This window comes from Palaemon carinicauda, chromosome 18 (genome assembly GCF_036898095.1).
Source record: "Palaemon carinicauda isolate YSFRI2023 chromosome 18, ASM3689809v2, whole genome shotgun sequence".
Taxonomy (NCBI): Eukaryota; Metazoa; Arthropoda; class Malacostraca; order Decapoda; family Palaemonidae; genus Palaemon; species Palaemon carinicauda.
This window is the reverse complement of record NC_090742.1, coordinates 115,346,883-115,359,077: the sequence shown is the minus strand read 5'-3', so window position 1 is coordinate 115,359,077 and position 12,195 is coordinate 115,346,883.

The following is a 12,195-nucleotide window of genomic DNA, read 5'->3' as shown; positions in this document are numbered from 1 at the left end:
ATATATATATATATATATATATATATATATATATATATATATATTATTCTTTTTTTTAACTTTAGCCATAAGCAAATTAGGACGAATGTTCAAATAGGCACATTAGAAAATAATAAAAATGCATACATAACAAATATGGCCAAAACAAAGAAAAATGCATGATAAATACAGATCACATATATGGTACATTGCTAGCAAACGATTATATGGTACCAAAAAAAAAAATACTGATTTACATATGATTTGGTATCTTTGTTGAAGAATAGTTGTTACCTTTGTCAAAACATAGATTATTATAATACGGTAACTAATAAAAATATTTGTTACCGTGGTAAACATACAATCTTAGTGCACAAACACGAATTCCTAAACCTAAACTTGCAATAAAACCAAAGATGTTTATTGCAGCAAAAATAAACGGGTTACGTTTCTCAAGATTATCGTGTCATACAGTCCACATCAAAAGGTCACGAGCCAAAGATTCTGCCTCGTAAGTCTTATTTTGCAAGTCGTCAGATAGCATCTCTGCAACTTTTAGTGTCGATGCAAGCGAACTCTGTGTATTAAAAGGAAAATGTCTTCTATTCATTTCATTTAATGGGAGAAAAATTGCTTGCATACGCACTTCAACAACTACGTTACTTGATGTAATAAAAACGTCTTCTTGTCTTTCAACTATAGTGCTATATATAAAATCTATACTTTTAGTTTTAGAGCTCATCCCACACGAGAAAAATATATGTAATTACTCCTGTAGTAAGAAGAAAAACTTTTTACATATAATGTAATAAAAAAAAATAAAAATCTTTCCCTCACTTCTTTCCCTCCTATTTTAATTTCTTATGTGAGCCAATGGTACGATTCTCTCATCAGTGGGTTGGGATACTTTTTGAACTCTAAGCCTATTGGCCGTTAATGTTTCCAAAATGTTAAATGGGCCTTCAAACTTAGGTGTTAGTTTATAATTGAGTCCTTTACGTACATTTACCTGTATGTATACATTATCACCCACGGTATATATTTTAGTTGGCTTCGCTATTTTATCATGATTCCTTTTCATTATGATTTGTGATTCTTCTAAATTCTTTCGAAGGATATCAAAACGACTTTTGCTTGCATTTATACATTCTTTTGAAGGATTTGATAGATTAGTTGTAGGTGTTAATATATGGAATGGCGTTCTAACTGGGGTACCATACAATGCTTTGTGCGGTGACATTTTAATTGATATATGATATGATTCAGAGTACTAAGTGCCGCAGGTATTGCAATATCCCAGTTGGGGTCTGATCCCCCTAGTGTTAATCTTAATATATTTAAAAATTCCTATTTGCTCTTTCCACTAGCCCATTCGACTCTGGGTGATATATCATGGTATTTATTTTCTTTATGCTAAGGAATTCACACAATGAGGTAAGAAAGTGATTATTAAATTCTCCACCCGAGTCTGAGATTATCATGTGTGGAATTCCATGTTTACAAATGTAACACTCGTAAAACTTCCTAGCCCATTAAATCGCAGTTTTAGTTTTAAGCGCTATTAGTTCTGTATATCGAGTTAAAGCATCTACAATTACTAAGAGGTGCTTATTTCCTCTGCCTGACTCGTAAAATCCTGTTAATAAATCTAAATATATCCTTTCAAAGGGTTGATTGGGCACGGGATAAGCCCCTAGGCTGACAGATGTTTTCGTATGCCCTTTGTTTTCCTGACATGTGCGACAATTAGCTATGTGTTTTTTTTTTATATCTGTAAGCATCGTATGCCAATAAAACAATGATTTGGCTTTCTGTGACATTAATGAGAACCCCGGGTGTCCATGCAATGGATTTGCATGCAACTAATTTAGGACAGTGGAAACAAGTGAGATTGGTACCATTATCTGGTCGTTAGTTACATGTGGTGTATTACGGGTTTTCCTTGTCACGGTCCTACACAGAATATTGTCTTCGATTATATAATTCTGCTGCTTATACTTTATATATTCCTTTTCCTTATGATTGCCTTTCAAAGCATTTATAATTTTTTTCTAATTTCTGATCTTTTCTTTGCTCAGTCTGTAATAATTCAGCACTCCAGCCCAAATCTTCTTGTTCATATATCGTTTTAACAATAGACATGGATGTTGATATATCTATAAATTCAGCTAAATGCGCCATACAAGATGACACAGGGTTGCGTGATAATGCATCAGCAATGATATTTGCTCTCCCAGGTAAATGCTCGATTCTCGCGCCAAAGTCTTGAATGATCAAATGCCACCGAGTTTGTTTGGGGCTGTGGTTGAAGCATTTAAAGTAGTTGGTTAGTGGTTAATGATCAGTAAGAACCTTAACGGGATAACCGTATATTATGAACTTAAAATGCACTAGTGAATTAACAATAGCTAGCCCATCCTTTTCTATTACTGCATATTACTTTCGGAAGTTCTCAGTTTTCGAGAATAAAAAGCTATCTGGAAAAATTGTTTTTCATATTGCTGAAGCAATACCCCACCTACTCTTAAGTCTGAGGTGTCTGTTGCAATGAAGAATTTCTTACCAAAGTCAGGAAATTTTAAGATAGGAGAACTACAAAGTTCATCTTTCAAGGTATTAAACGCCTGTTGATGCTGCTCAGACCATATGAAATCTACGCCCTTCTTCGTAAGATCAGTTAAGGGAGCGGCTATTATCGATTAATTGCGTATAAAATGCCTGTAATATCCACTACAACCCAGAAATTGCTGTATTTCCTTGACATTAGTAGGTATCGGAAAATTACGGTTAGCCGACACCTTATCATGGACTACTTTATGACCTTGGCTTGACACCATAAAACCCAAATAGACTAATTCTGTTTTGAAAAATTCAAACTTACTAATTTTTACCCTTAAGTTATGTTGTCTTAGTCTCTGTAGTACTAGTTCTAATTTACGTAGATGTTCTTCTAAGGTGTTGGAAAAGATTACAAGGTCGTCCATATAGGCATGCAATATATCCCCTAGCAAGTCTTCAAACACTATGTTAATCATCCTTGTAAATGTTACGAGAGCACAACGTAAACCAAAAGTCATCCGTAAAAATTCATAATGTCCCCTGGCCGTGCTGAAGGCTGTGTATGGGATACTATTTTCTTCTAATGATATCTGGTGAAAGCCTTTAAGTAAGTCCAAACTGGTAAATTATTTATTCAGACCTAACAAAGATAAAATATCGTCAGTACATGGCACTGGGAATCGATCAGGGATCGTCTCCTTGTTTAGGCGACGGAAGTCTACGCAGATACGCCATGTTCGATCTTTTTTCGGTACAACTATTAATGGAAAATTATAAGGGCTGTTCAATTTCCTAATGACTCCTTCTTCTAGCATTTTACCAACTTCATCATTTATTTCATTCTGGATTTTCATAGGGAGTCTGTACAAGGGTACATAGATAATTTTCTGCTTGTCCTTTAACCTTATTTGATGCTCGATCACATCCGTTTTTCCTAAGGATCCATCCGTAGTGGAAAAAACATCATGATATTCAGTTAAAAGTCCAAAAATTTTCTGCTGAATTTCTTCGTCTTGAATGTCTTTATTGATTTTATTTTTAATAGATTGCAAAAGGGATTCATCCGCAACTGATTGAGCGTGATTGATTTCAGCAACGGTAAGAATACGATGTTTATAAACTTCTACATCCAAGATATGTTGATTTTTGTGAATTACTAAAGTGGTATTTAAATTATTACAGACATCAATATTACATTGTTGATGTGAGCCTACTGTATAAATAGCTTGTGTGACAGACAATATGTTAGTTTTCAAAGTGTCAGAAACGAATAATATTTCAGATCCCGGTAATGTTTTCTTTACTTGCACTATTAAATTCGAAGGTACGTTTGGCTCGTCAGATTGCGTGCAAGATGATATTACGGGTGAACGAGAATTCTGTTGGGTCGCGTATATTATTTCTTTATTAGTGAGACAAGTTATTGGTTCTTCAACGTAAGTCACTGTTTTATTTGTCCTCTCCTTTTTATCCAAAACTGATTTTAAGGTATAAGAAGAATTATAGAATTTTGCTTTAATATACATGCCGTGCTTGGCAGGGGCTAAGATAATGTTTTGATTGCCCATAGATGGGTATCCTATAATTACAGCTGGATACATATCAATGTTTTATACAACAACAAATATATCGGCAAACGTGCGCTTACCGACCTTGAACTGAACATGAGTTACGCCTATTACATTTAATTCATTATTTCCTATACCCGAGAGTCTTACTCCGGATTTTTCTATCGGAAAGTTCGAAAACAACAAATGATGTGTGCTCAAATCCATGATATTACGTGGACTACCAGAGTAAAAAAATAATGTAAATGATCTGTGTTCTAGATTTACAGCATATAATGTTGGTCGTAACTCATTTTGGCTTATTATTGTATGAATTCGTTGCAAATCTACAGGAGCATGCACTGATTTACTTAATTCGGCCGTGTATTTCATAGGAAAATCTATTGCCTCACAATGATCTGATAAAACAATAAATTGATTATTCAATACTACTGATGTTGACATGAATGACCTTGACCCAACATCACTCTCTTCCCCATTGGAGTTAATTATGTGGTATTTGCTTTGCTCTGCACATTCTGAAAATTAGTCTGACCTTGTGAGGTCTGGTTTGACGACCCAGGATCAGCGTTATTCGAAGAACTGTTTGTTTGTTTCGGATTCTGAACTACATTGATGTTTGGCTGTTTCTTCTTATTGAAATGAGGATTTTTCTTTTTATTTCCATATGGAACTGACTGTGGAATTGACTGTGTATTTCTAGGATTCTGTTGTGTCTTACGCGAGTAGCACTGACTATATGAATGAGTCGAACTATTAAATATCGAACAGAATTTCCGTCTGCAGTCCGCAATCAAGTGACCTTGACGTTTGCAATTATATCACGTCATTCCCGCAGCTTGACTATTATTAACTACATTTACTTGTTGTGGCTTTGTTTCATTTTTTGCAAAAACATGGGTTAACACAGGATTAAGATCAGGACACTTGGACATGTGTTTCTTTATCTGTTTATATACATCCAATTCCGTACTTGATGGCGTTAACTTTTTATCAAAACACCGCACTAAAGCTTCAGGCAACATAAGTGTCATGCAAGTTAAATACATTAATCGTAAAAAATCTTTTACGGAGATGTTATCTCCAGTAACCCAAGTGGAATTACCTAAAATATCTTGATATTCATTAAGCCTATCGGCTATGAGAGCTGCTCTCTCAATAACATTAAACCGAGTCATAGTGGCTTGATTAATTGTATTTCTTAATGTTAAAACTACATCCAAGGCTTCTTCACCCCCATAGACCGCACGTAGCCTAACTTTGAAATCATCCCAGGTAACTGCTTCTTGAAATGAAACACCCCTTAAAAATACACTCGCATCTCCTTTAGAAAAGTCTATAAAACTTTTAGCTTCCTGTGATTGTACAAAAGGGTCTACAATATGTTTGGCATTTAAATGGGCATCGACGGATGAAATCCAAGACTCCACATTCTGAGGCAAGAACCCATTAACCCGACCCTGAAAAGGAAGGATTGCAGAGCGAGCATTTACAAGTGTCACAATAGGATGGGGGTTACCATGTCCTGCTGTTGGGTTACTCGGTCCAAGGGCTGGGCTCACAGGGGACATCATGTTTACGGTATTTCTTTTCCTATCTCTACGACCCCTTGTAATCCTATCAAAATATCTCTATGAATACAGACGTCCACTGCGTAAACGCATAAGCACTAAATGATAAAGATTATAACAAAATTCCCCAAAACAATGATACTAATACAAAGATATTTCCACAGAACTTCTGAAAGAAAACGGAATTCAAAGATATTTCCCGAGAATTTCTGAAAGAAAACGGAATTAGCACAGAGAGAAAAAAAAATTCTAGACGATAATTCAAAGTTGAACACAGTTTCCTTTAATGAAAGGAAATTGAAGATTAGCAAACAACTCACCCCAGTAATAATGGACTATCGACTCGTGGTAACTACACCTCACTGCTCAATACTGAAATGAATAAGAAAATTGTACTTAGCTTCGGTTTATATAGCGAAGTGTGATGTCGTCATTTCCTCTCTCTCTCTTGATGTTTGGGTGAATGTTTTCGGTACGATTTCCGTTGAATGTAGTGCTTCCTGGATATGTTTCTTCAATGTTTTGTAAACGTTGAATTTCAGTCCTTGGTTTTCTTAGGATGTTGATTGAAGATCCAGTTCCTCAGTTTGTATAACATTCATTTGTTAGTATTAAATGTTTCATTTCTTCGGTAGACTATGATACTTAGTCAAAATTGTAGATTCATTACTGTTGATTTCTTGAAGATCTTTCTCTGGTTTTTAGAGTTTTATTCGCTGGTTCTTGAAGATCTTTCTCTGGTTCTTAGTGTTTTATTCGCTGGTTCTTGAAGATCTTTCTCTGGTTCTTAGAGTTTTACCGCTGCCACCATTTATTAGTGTGCTACTGTTGTTAACACACATTTGGGTTCTCTTCAAATGTCATCTTTAATGTGTTATATATTAGAGTTGGTATGTTACATCTTCAAGTAAAGTCTAAGTAAGTTAACTTTAAAATACTTTATTCTTTAAGAACAGTGTTAACATCTCCATCACAGGAGTATAGCTGGTTTGGTCGGATGACCATTCCGTATGACATCGTAAAGTAAACTGTTACAAATATCCAATTTCATACTAAAGTTTACATAGGTATCTCAGCATTTATTGAATTATAGTAAACACAACATTTATACCGGAAGATGCTTGTTCCATTCTCACAAACAACTTCTTTCTCAGAGGACTTGATTGTATTTACTCTTCATGAAAAATTTACATTGCTGAGGTTTGGCAATCACATCCTTCTTAGAATATGACTATGGCAGTTCTCACACTTCTCTTACTTTCACAATGACCTGTACGTCATGTGTTTTAAACAAGTAATATATAATATATATATATATATATATATATATATATATATATATATATATATATATATATATATATATATATATATATATATATATATATATAATTTGTCCAACCTCCATTCATTTTGATTTGAATTTAACCTAGCATCTATAATGAGCACGGGATTTTGGCTCTAACCGTAATTTTCTCTAGCTATGACAAGAAAGGAAGTTTCTGATTGTGGTTTTAATTATCACTTGGTTTGTACTTGAATAGTAAGAGAATGTGGCCTAAGGAAGATTGCTTTTAATCATTATTATCGACATTTCCTATAAAACTGTCCAAAGTTAGTGATTAAATCCGAGGTAGTGTTTTGATACAATTTAAGGGTTGTGATAGCCTGTTGGAAACTTCCCTGCTTGGCGTTTCACGGGCTGAGGTTCGAGACTCGGTCAAGTTTGATAGTTTCTTTTAGTGTCTCTAACCACACATTCTTGTTAGCATAGGAGGGGGTGTTTCCGGGGAGCCTATAAGTATACTAGCTGAGTCATCAACAGCCATTACATGGCCCTCCCTTGTCATAGCTTGACGGGAGAGGGGGCTTTGTCGCTGACCTTGTACATGTATGCTGTTTCTTTAGGACATTGTCCTGCTAACCAGGGCAAAGTCACACTCCCTTACCTCTGCAATTCATAAGTGTCTTTTAAACCTTTATATCTTTATATGAATTTATATAGTGAGCTGAAAATGTTTTCACCGCAAGACAAAGTTGTTCACTAGAAGAGCAGATCAAGACATCGGTGCATAAAGATATGATTGATGTGTTATCTCGTCACCTATTGCAAGTTAACAAATATGTCATTAATCATTATTAATTTCTCAGAATCTATGTTTAGCTTCAATATTCCATCCTGGAATGGAGTATATTGTGATGGGCTAAGAGAGGCTGTGACTAAAAAGGCTGGATGAAAGCAACTGAGTAACTTTATTACAGAACATCAGTTTATACATACATCAAATCCGGGCAAAAAGGTCATAACATATCACAGGCTGAATCCTGTTCAACCAACAACCGGTTCGGTTAAAAGTTAACGGTAAGAAAAAAAGACAAGTTGATTCAGGTTGCTTTCAGTGCGAGGGGAGAGCGAAGATACAAAGGATACTATATACAAAAAAGAGAAATGTCGTTACTATGTACGATCGTGTGACACTTGGTTGGTACATGACATACTGTATATGTTAAATAGGGTGCCCTGATCTAGAGAGGCGAACTGTAGGTGGGTCATCTGGCAGGAGATAAGCAGGTTTTAGATGATCAATGGAGACCCAGTCTTTTTTACCACGAATGTTTAGTAAGAATGCTTTTGGACTATGTCGGATCACAAGGGAAGGGCCCATGTAAGGGGGTGCTGGCGGTGGCTTGCTAGTGTCGTTGCGTAGGAAAACGTGCGATGTAGAGTGGAAGTCTTTCGGTATGTGATGCTTCGCTGAGGGCTTGTAAGTCTGGCGGTATGGAGTAAATTTTCCCACGACGTGATGTATGCGCTGGAGATCGTTGGAGGAGGTTGCAGAAGGAAAAAAATTGGCAGGGACGACCAACGGGTCGCCGTACACCATTTCAGCTGCCGAGACATCCAGGGAATCTTTAGGTGTGGTCCTTAGTCCCAGGAGGACCCAAGGAAGCTGAGTAAACCAATTGGTTGGAGTTCTTGCAGCGGGATATCAAAGCTGCTTTGAGGGTGCGATGAAGACGTTCAACCATTCCATTGGCGGCGGGGTTGTAGGCAGTTGTCTGATGTAGGGTAATGCCCAGGAGATTCACTAATGATGTCCACATTTGAGAGGTGGAAGGGTACCCCTGTTTGAAGTAATATGCTTGGGGATACCAAATCTTGCAATCCATCCTGAGAGTATGGCAGATGTACATGAGGCGGACATTGTAGTTTCCATGTAGTTTCAGGCTAACCAGTGGAGTGGTCAATGACGGTAAACAAGTAAAGATGTCCTTGTGATGTGGGTAGGGGGCCTACAACGTCAACGTGAATGTGGGTGAAACGACACTGAGGTTGAGGAAAGGTGCCCACTTTTGAATCCGTGTGTCGGTGTACTTTGGAAGTTTGGCAAGAAGTCCAGGCATTGACCCAATCCTTAGCATCCTTTAAAATGCCATGCAAAATGAACTTCGCCTTCAACAGCTGTGCAGTAAAACGGCACGAGAGATGTGAAAGGCCGTGAATGAAATCAAACACCTGTTGACGCATGGGAGCAGGAATCCAAGGTCGCGGTCCACCAGTACTGACGTCACAGAGGAGGGTGGTGTTGAAGTCATCGAGGGGGACGTCTTCCCAACGGAGGGATGTGCAGGATATCCTACATGCTTGATACTCTGAATCCTGTCGTTGATCTTCAGCCAAGGTATTGTACTCCAATCCCAGTTGATTGGCAGCCAACGTGTTTCTTGACAGGGCATCGGCATTGGGATTCATTTTCCTAGGGACATGTTGAAGGGTGCAATTGTATTCAGCCACGGCGGAGAGATGTTGGCGTTGATGGGCGGACCAGGCATCAGACTGTCGAGTGAAGGTATGCACCAGAGGCATGAGGTCTGTGCGAATGATGAAGTGCGTACCTTCTTAGCAATAGCGAAAGTGACGGGCAGCCAAGTGCACCACCAGCAATTTTTGATCGAAGGTAGAATAACCCGATTTTGCCTTGGACAGTTTTCTGCTGAAGAATACCAACCAGCGGGGCGAGCCGTTGACCACCTGTTCGAGTACTGCACCAATAGTGGCGTCGCTGGCATCGGTGAAGAGGAGTGGTCATGTGGGATGGGAAAAGGGACAGCAGTAGTGGTTGATAGGGCATTCTTTGCCTTGCAGAAGGCCGCTTCTTGAAGGCGACTCCACTTCAGGTCTTTTGACTTGCCCTTGAGGGAGGCGTAGAGGGGAGCAAGAATGACGGCAATGGCTGGCAGAAAACGGTGATAATAGTTGATTATGCCCAAGAATTACTGCCTTGCTCTGACGGTCGAGGGCGTGGGTAAGTTCTGAACGGCTGCTACCTTCTAAGAAAGGGGATGGACTCCGTCAGGAGTGATGCGGTGCCCTGAGAGCAACACTTCGTTGGCACCAAAGGTACACTTGTCGTACCAGACTACAAGGCCGTTTTGTTGCACTTGGTCGAGCACGATGTGCAGGTGACGGAGATGTTCCTCTTTTGAGGAAGAGAACTCAAGTATGTCATCCACATATGCACAGAAGGGTAGGTCCCCTAAGATGCCATCCATGAGACGTTGAAAAGTGGCTCCGGCAATACGAAGGCCAAAACAGAAGTAATTGAAGGTGTACTCGTATGTACCAAACGGAGTGGTGATGGCGGTCTTAGGGATGTCTTCTGGGTTTATAGGCACCTGATAATACCCCTTCAGGAGGTCGAATGGGGAGAAAACCTTCGCTTTGTGCAGGTGGGAGGTCACGTCGGTGATGTTTGGGAGGGGGTAGTGATCCGGTTCTGTCCACATGTTCAGGCACCTGTAATCCCTGCATAGATGGAGGCAGCAGTGTTTCTTCAGGACGATGTGTAAGGGTGACAACCAAGGACTGGACGCCTTTTGACAAAGGCCCATTTCCTTCTTTTCGGTGAACGTCTGTTTGGCGGCTGCCAATCGATCTGGTGCCAGACGTCTGAATTTTGCAAAGACTGGGGGCCCCGTCGTCTTGATATGGTGATAAATACTGTGCTTGGCAGCAGCCATGGGTGTTTATCGAAGCTCTGGATAGAAAATTTTCGGGTACGACGATAGGATGTGGGCGTAGGTATCCGTGGGTGCGCTGATGTGGAGAGCGAGGTTGGAGGGGGCAGGTTGAAGAGGAGTCGATAAGTACGAGTCTGCGTTGACCAATCGTCGGTGAGCGACATCGACCAGAAGGTGGAAATGAGAGAGAGTATCCGCACCGAGGATTGGCAATGTGACGTCAGCAACGAGAAACTCCCAATTAAATTTACCATTTCCAAACGATAATATGAGGTTCTCGTAACCGTAGGTGGGTATCGCAGATCCGTTGGCAGCTACCAGGCGGACGTTGCCAGACTTAGACAGACTACATCGTGTTTTGAAGAGTTCCCTTGGCAAAAGAGAACTACAAGCTCCCGTGTCTACCAAAAATTGCAAGCCCATTTCTGCATCATGTAAAAAGAAAAGATTAGAAACATGGCAGGCCACTGCCACGAGCGATGGCCTACTTACACGATTTTTGGCCACTGAAAATCCTTGGCAAATTTCTTCGCGGAAGCCCCGAATCTGTAGTTGTAGTAGCAAAACTGTTGCCGATGGGCGGCAATAAGTGGCTGTAGAAGTTGTTGGTTGGGGCGCGAGCGAGTGGTGGGTGATGGGTGGCTTTGTCACTTCTCCGGAACAGCACGTGGTAGGCATGTGTGTCCTACGGCATTCACGTCTGCTTCGGTTGACATTAACTTTGAATAGGTGTCCTCTTCGTCAGGAGTGGAGGCGTTAATGGTGGTCTTGAAGGTCATTAAGTGGCTGTCCATAAGGGCGTCGGCTTTGGTCATCAAGTCCTTTATGGGTAAACTATCGTTATCCGGTATGGCAGCGCGTACATGTTCGGATAAACGGCGTATCCAAAGGGCACGAAGTAGGTTCACCTCACGAGGAGAGCCGTCTGTAGCAGGTTGCAGGGGAGCGATACTGGTCATTTCTATGAGGGTGAGCGGAGCCCTTTGGTCCCCCAACGGTCGTTGACAAAGCTGAAAAATCTTTGCTATGCGGGCGGCTAGCGATGGCGTGTACAGCTGCAAAAGGTATGTTTTGAGGACGTCATATGCTAATGGGGTTTCATCATTGTTTACAAAGCCTGTCGGATATTTTTGGGAAGGTGTTCTCGGGTATCGCCGCGAGAACATAATCCGCTTTGGTTGTTGAGCGAGTCACGGCCTTGATGTGGGACTGGACTTCCGTGCAACGCCTCTCCGCTGGGGAACGACGAAAGTTTCAATGGGGCGGCGCCAACTTCTGTGGAGTCTGCTATAGTACTAATGACGGCGGGGGGGGGGGGGGGGGGGCTGAGGGTGTTGAGGAAGGTGTGAGGAGCGAGTTGACTTTCGGGGTCAACAATGTGATGGGCTGAGAAAGGCTGTGACTAAAATGGCAGGATGAAAGCAATTGAGTAACTATATTACAGAACATCAATTTATATATACATCAAGTCCTAGCAAGAATGTCATAGCATATAA